Raw genomic sequence first — 8,265 nt, forward strand, 5'->3', positions numbered from 1 at the left:
TGGAATTAGCATTATTTTTCTCATTTAACACTGAAAATGCTCAATTCTGCTATTTTCGGGGTGAAACACGCTTATAATTTGTCTGTGGTGAAACTGGACCATCTCTGCCGAGTACCCCTTCGACGACCCCTTACGATATTTGAAACGTGAACCTTCTCTATGATAAACGTTCTCTGCTATAAATATACGTTCTCTGCTTTACATTCTCTGRTTGAGATTTATTGTTATCCAATACAAGAACCAATATGTATATGCATTCTTTAAGTTAAGCTTTTTTACCTGCACTAGACTAGCCTAAAAGTATACACCGAACGTTTCATCTGGTAGTTGCCACATATATATTTATTTATTTTTACTAACTATTGGCTAACTAACTCACCATTACCTACGAATAATTCCTTTTACAATAAATATATAATATATAGCTGGATTACGCTTCGTACCCCGCCCCCTGGAGGGGGTCAGGAAATAACAAGCCAACCGAAAAAATTAGTTTCCGAAATAGATGAATTGAAAGAATTAGAGAAATTATGCGAACAATTAAAAAGTGAAAATCAAAAGCTTCAAGAACAAAATAATCGCCCACTTGTGCCTAATTACAGTCAATCTCAATGTAAAACTGCTGAAGAAGAATTACTTATGGAAACATACTGTATTTTAAAGAAAAATAAAAGACCTGGCAAAAAGCGTAAGGCCGATGCATCACCAGAAATAATCTTACATTTTCATCGAATGGCGAAAATCACACAGTTAAAAATGAAAAACCGAAATATGAACCGCGGTCTCCAACTATTATGATTTCGAATATCTCTAATTATAAAGAACTAAATAACCTGATTAAAGATAATATCAAAAGTTCATTTGTATTTAAACTATAAACTAACAGCTTTCATAAAATAAGCGTTACATCAAGTGATGACTACAAATCAGTGACAAAAATGTTGTCTGGTGTCTGGTTGGCTTGTCATGGTATTCCTTTGAAGATAAACAAACGCGTTAAATAAAGGTTATGATTTAAAATCTCCACCAGTCGTGTAGCATTAGTGATATTATCGCTGATTTAAAATAACAAGGTTTAAATGTTATGAACGTCGTAAATAAACTCAAGTGGAAAACACGAGAACCTTTAACCATGTTTTAGCTACTTTTGATTCTAATTAAGACATCAAGAAAATTTATGAAATCAAACCCATTCTTCACATCCATGTTCTCATCGAGCCTATTAGGAATTCTAAACTTATTCCACAATGTAAAAATTGCCAGGCATTTGGACACACCAAGAACTTCTATGGTAAATGTCAAACTGCGTTAAATGTGGTGGTAAGCACATAACCATCAAGTGACGAAAACCAAACTCACAGAAACCAACATGCTGTAACTGTGGCGAAAACCATCCGGCAAACTACAGAGGATGTATTGTTGCCAAGGAGCTTCAAAGCATTCGTAACAAAGCCTTGAAGAAACAAAAAGTTTCCACAAAATTGCCCAGTACATCAAATAATCTACCCATTGATAATAAAAGTGTAGTCAACAAGCAGAATACAGACTAGTAAGCTCACTTTTTCTGAAGTACTGAAAAACAACTCAAACGTGGTGAACGAAAAGAACACAAAGATTACTGAAGACCTACTAACTTAAATCCTTGAGATGTTAAATAAACAAGAAAGCTTCAATAACGATCTGTTCAGTCGTGTAAAATAAAGTGTCCGAAAATCACAACAATTGAACAACTAGAGTTAGAAGTTAACACATTTACGAAAGAAATTCAACAAGCAGCTTGGGACAATACTCCGGAGATAAAGCAGAAACTTATAGGTTCAAATTACCCTAAAGAAATAAAAATCCCTATAATTAAGAAAAGAAGGTTACGACGGAAATGGCAAGAAACCCGCTCACCCCTCGACAAAACCAACCTTAATAAAGCAACAGCAGAATTAAAACGAGAAATTGCTCATATTAAGAATGAGTCAATTAATAAATATTTATCTCAACTATCCGCTGACAAAAAAGATGATTACTCACTCTGGAAATGTACAAAGTATCTGAAACGTCCAACAAGTCACGTTGCACCACTAAAAATTGCTTCCAATACATGGGCTAGAAGTGATTGTGATAAAGCTAATGTATGTATTTGCTAAACGCCTAGCTGAAACCTTTCGTTCAAACGAGGATAGTGAAATCGCGTTTCTCAGTAGTATTTAACAAGATCATGCAACAATCTCAGCAATCACCATTTCTGAACTTAAAAGTGAGATTAAAAAGCTTAAAGTTAAGAAAGCAGCTGGCTTCGATTTAATTACACCTGAATTGTTAAAGCAGTCACCTTACAAATGCTTACGGAAGCTCACCTATTTTTTCAATAAAGCAATCCGTCTGACACATTTTGCAAGCCTTTGGAAAGTTGCCGAAGTTGTTATGGTTCCTACGCCAGGAAATCCATGATCCTCACGTAGTCTCGTCATATAGACCAATTTCACTACTTCCACAAATCTCAAACCTTTTGAAAAATTAATTTATCTAAAGTTAAAATCTATAATCGTCGAAAAGCAGTTAATACGATCGCATCAGTTCGGTTTTAGAAATAAGCTGTTGAATGCATAGAATGAATAGAACAAATTCACGGAATAATTTATTCCGTATTCCTGTATTTCTTGACGTTGCACAAGCTTTTGACAAGGTATGGCACGAAGGTGTTATGCAAAAATTGAAATCATGTCTTCCGGTCGAGTATTGTGCTCTTTTAGAATCGTATGTATGTATATCACCATGAGATTTTTCCGTGTAAACCAAACTAAAAGAAATTGAAGCAGGAGTTCCTCAGGGAAGTATCTTAGGTCCACTTTTATATATTCCGTATACAAGAGACTTACCGTTAGCACTATACAATTTGACTGCCACTTTTGCTGATGATACCGCAATACTATGTATCGGAAAAACAGCAGAAAAAATCTGCGCCCCACGGGGGCAACTGTGGGGATGTGCCAATGATGGCAGTATTAATATTATACAACGTTTAAAAACAAGGTGCTAAGAGGCATTGTAAATGCTCCCTGGTACTGCAGAAGTGCTGATATTCATAGAGACTTAAGGATGAATACAGTCGCCGAAGAAATAAGGAGTCAGGATGATGCCCACTTCAAAAGACTTAAAACACATGAGAACGAGGAGCCGAGAATTCTTCTTTTCGACACATGGCGCTCTAGTAGACTATGTCGAAAAAAAACCACATAGCTTAGTTGGAAAAGGAATTACTTATATACCATAAGTATAAGTATGTATGAATATTACTATTCATTTCTATGTAATTTGTTTTTAAGTTATTCAAATCAAACTGCTCGTTAGTTTTTGAAACTAGTTGTAGTGATATCAAACATTGTTAAAGTTTTAAAAATCTTTGTAATAAAGAATAATAAAAAATAAAAAAAAAAACAAAAAAAAAAAACCACAATATTGTAATTGTCTTGTTCGTGTCAATTAACACCCAGTTTATAGTTATGTTAAGAAAATTTATTTTTTGGTTTGTTAAAAATATATGTAGTTTCCAGCTCTCAAGAAATGTAAAAACTTTATATAAAAATCCGCTTAAGAAATGGTCAAGAAAATATCCTGTGGTAAATTTTATGCAGCTCTAAAGAAATCTATCACTAAATTTCAATAAAATTTTTCAATAAAATGCGAATATAGCTAAGCTGGTATGCGAAGAAACATGAAATCAACAACAGTTTCTTGAAGGACATGCAAAGTAATCGTTAAATTCATCCTAAATTAGTTAAAATCATTATTATGAAGTATAGTTCATTTTGAAATGTTGTATAAAATTTACCAATAATCAACAACATTCCTTAAATCGCAACAAAAATATTTAATTACTACACACATACATACTTACATATTACACACAAAGTTTTTTGCTTGGTTTATTATCTCTAGCTTTTCTAATGTGGATCATTCACAATGCGTAACTTGCTGTCAAAATTACTTGACTACAGCTCAAGAAATAAGGAATTTTTTTCTTGAGAGCTGAAACCCAACCTCAAGACAGTATATTTGTCTTTATGTATATGTATACATGTATACATATCAATCTATGTATACAGTGAATTTATGTCAAGTGAAATATTTTCTTTAACATGACATTGCTTACGCTGACTATATATGAAATCGAAGTAGACTTTGGGCATAGCCCCATTTCAAAATTGTTTCCAATTCTTTGGTTGAATATTGCCTGTTATACCCAATATACTAAATTTAGCCTCTTTGGTTGAGTATATATCTCATTTTATAATAGCTTCTTCTTCTTCAGTGGCGTAGAAAGCGCTTACGCGATTATAGTCCAAGTAACAACAGCACGCCAGTCGTTTTTTCTTTTTGCAATGTGGCGCCAATTGGAGATTTCAAGTGAAGCCAAGTCCTCCTTCACCTGGTCTTTTCAATGGGTATAGGTCTTCCTTTTCCTCTTCATTCCCCGGCGGGTACTGCGACGAAAACTTTCAGAGCTGGAGTCCATTCGGACCAGCGTAGACTCTGTCTTTTAATTCGCTGAAATATGTCACTATCATCGTATATCTCACACAGCTCATCGTTCCATCAAATACGATATTCGCCGTGGCTAATGCGGAAAGGACCATAAATATTCCGCAGAACCTTTATCTCGAAAACTCGTAAAGTCGGCTCATCAGATGCTGTCATAGTCCATGCCTCTGCACTCAATTGCCTACTCAGTCCGAGGTAGCAGCTGTTGCCAAGAGTAATTCTGCGTTGGATTTCGAGGTAACATTATTGTTGGTGTTGATAATGGTTCAAGATAGATGAAATTATCTACGACTTCGACGTCATGACTGTCAACAGTGACGTGGGAGCCTAGACGTAAGTGCGACTACTGTTTGTTTGATAACAGGAGATGATTCGTCTTGCCATCGTCTGGTAGAGTACGATTTACTTTTCTTCTTTATTCATTCTGGAGAAAGCAGAACTAACGGTGCGGTTGTTGAGGCCAATAATATCAATATCACTGTACACTCTTATAGAAGATGGTACCTTCTCTATTTAGTTCTGCAGTTTGAACATTTTCTCTAAGAGCAGATTGAAGAAGTTGCACGAAAGGGAGTGCCCTCCTCTGAAACCCCATTTGGTATCAAGGTAAGGTCCTACCAGATTCTAACGGAGTTTTAGTATTGCTCAACGTAAGTTTGCACAGCCATATTAGTTTTTCGGGGATATCAAATGCAGACATCGCGACATAGAGGCGGTTCTTTTTCGTGCTGTCAAAATCAGCTTCAAAATCGACGAAGAGGTGGTGTAAGCTGTTCCTCTTTTCAGATCTGGTCGGTTGTTGATTTTTCACGCCTAATGTCACACTGATAAGGTCCATTCAGTTTTTTGACGGTTGAGGAGGCTTATCCCACTGTAGTTGGCGCAGATTATGGGGTCTCCATTTTTATTGATTGAGCAGACCACACTTTAATTCCAATCATTGGGCATGCTCTCGGCGGACCATATTTTATGAAGAAGCTGATGCAGGCTCCTTACCAGTTCTTCGCCGCCGCGTTTGAATAGCTCTGCCGGCTATCCATCGGCCCCCGCTGCTTTTTTTCTTTAGACATGTAATTGCTATTCGAACTCCTTCATGGTCGGGCAATGGGACGTCTGCTCCATCGTCATCGATTAGGGAATCGGGTTCGCCTTCTCCTGGCGTTGTACTTTACTGCCATTCAGCAGGCTGGAGAAGTGTTCCCTCCATAATTTTAGTATGCTTTTGGCATCGGTCACAAGGTCATTTTTGGGGGTTCTACAAGAGTATGCTCCGGTCTTGAAACCTTCAGCTAGCCCCGCATTTTTTCGTAGATTTTTCGAGCATTAACCATGTCGGCTAGCTTATCAAGCTCTTCATACTCACACATTTCAGCCTCTTTTTTTCTGTCTGCAAATGTGTCTCGCTTCCCTCTTCAACTCTCGGTGTYTATCCCATCCCGCACGTATTGTGGTCGATCGTAACGTTGCGAGGTAGGCAGTCTGTTTTCTGTCCGCTACAACACTGTTCCGATTTCGGGCGTGTGTAAGGGGCTTGAAATGCCGTCTCACAGTTCCCTTATACCGAGTTGTTGACGAGTGCTCTCAGAGAGCAGGAGCGCAAGTCGAGTAGAAAATCGTTTGGCTATCTGTTGTGCTGCACAGAGACGGGTGCGAATCTAGGCTGCAACAAGATAGTGGTCCGAGTCGATGTTAGGACCTCGGAGCGCACGCACTTCTTAAACAGTGCAGACGTGTCTTCCGCGCCTTTATATGGCCACTATAGTAAATGCCACAAGGATCTACTTGTCTCTGTTTTTGTCCCGTCCATCGCACTTCTTGGATGGCGGTGATGTCAGCATTTATTTTCACGAGGACATCAACCAGCTGTTCAGTGGCACCTTCCCAATTAAAGAACGGGACATTCTCATTGCATGAACTCAAATCGTAATCCTTAAATCTTTTGCCGTGCGAGGGCGTGTCCCGTCCGGTGCTGATCTTTAGTTTTCATTGGGAGCATTATTTACGTGGCGATTCCCAAACTCAGCGCACAACCCTGTGATGGAGATTTTTCGCCTTCAAACGGATGTTCATTGGCTACCTAGAGGATACCTGTTCTAATACCGGAAGTCGGAAGCTTCCAAATGCAAAAGGATCTTTTTTGGCCAATTCCAGGTGAATGGCGACCAGAGAACTTTCTTCACTCGCGTGGTTAACTAAATCGAACACGAGGCAAAATGTAGTAAAGAATGAAAGCGTTACTAACTACTAAATGGTGTATATTCCCGAATAGTGTAGTAAATTTGCCTAAAAATGGCCATACACAACACACATGTGCTTCGATCGGTATGTGTGCGATTGCGGTTTACTCGTATATGGGATTGTGCGCATACCAATCCATGTTAGCGAAAATATTTGATTTTTTACAATCGGTGTGCACACATGTGTGTGTTTTTTTTTTTTTTATGACGAGATGTAAAAAAATCATCAAAAGACACTGTTGCCCTTACAACAGTAGTGTGGGACTTTAACCCACTAAAAAACATCTCAATAACAACACATAGCTTTGATGAATTGCCCTGCGGAACTACCGATTAAGTATTACATCGCAGAGCAAGCTAAGCCTATTGACTATAACGTCTCAGGGATTTTCGAACTGGCTGTTTGCCTCGCCATGTCCCAGTCGCTCTAGTCTTCGCTGCTCTTGAATAACCTTAGCGGCCCATTGCTTAACATGGTTCCACACCTGCTTTGACCGCAGCATGTGTGRMACTRTGTTGTCTGGCATTATTCTTCCAGAAATTTCCGTTTCTAAAAATGTCCTATCCTCCTCATATTTTGGGCAATGGAAGAAGATATATTCAGCATTTTCTTTTCCATAACCACAGGATGAGCATATTTCTACCTCATCATGGCCATATTTGTGGAGGTATTCCCTAAAACAGCCATGACCACTTAATAGCTGCGTCAAGTAAAAATKAACGTCGCCATGCTTTCTGCTAACCCAGGTTTCCACATTTTCAATCAACCTGTGCGTCCATCGTCCTTTGGGCGCTTAGTCCCACATAGATTGCCATTCTTTGAGACTCTGCTGTCTTTCTTCCTCGCACTCTCTAACAGTTAGAGGCTTGCCGTTACTTTTGCTTCTACTGTGCACTCTCTTTAACTCACCAGCCATTATTTCGGRTRGCATTATGCCTGCGATCACTCCTGCGGCTTCGTGAGACACCGTACGGAAGRCGCTAGCTACTCTAAGTGCACTTAACCGAAATAAGGTCCTTACCGGTTTCGCATACGTTTTTTGTTTTAGCGCATTGGCCCACACTGGTGCTGCATACATGACTATTGACTGAGTCACTTTTGCCAATAATAGCCTTCGGCTCTGACTTGGCCCGTGTTAACTCGCGCCGCTTTTTCGCAAGCCTTCTCTATGTTTGCTTTGTAGCTTATCCTCGTATCAATTATTACGCCTAAGTATTTTAGGAATGACTGTGACGTTATTTTATGTCCGTCAATATCCAAGGTGACGACTTCTACTTTCTTCCTGCTAGATATGAGCACTGCTTCAGTTTTCTGTGCTGCTAGTTGAAGCTTCGCTGCTGTTAGCCATCTCTTTATTTTTTGCTAGATATGAGCACTGCTTCAGTTTTCTGTGCTGCTAGTTGAAGCTTCGCTGCTGTTAGCCATCTCTTTATTTTTTGTGCAGTATTGCTGCATAAGTCTTTTGCCACGATTGTCACCGCTATATCATCCGCA

The sequence above is a fragment of the Bactrocera latifrons genome, unplaced genomic scaffold, assembly GCF_001853355.1.
Source record: "Bactrocera latifrons isolate USDA-ARS-PBARC rearing strain unplaced genomic scaffold, ASM185335v1 scaffold_573, whole genome shotgun sequence".
NCBI lineage: Eukaryota > Metazoa > Arthropoda > Insecta > Diptera > Tephritidae > Bactrocera > Bactrocera latifrons.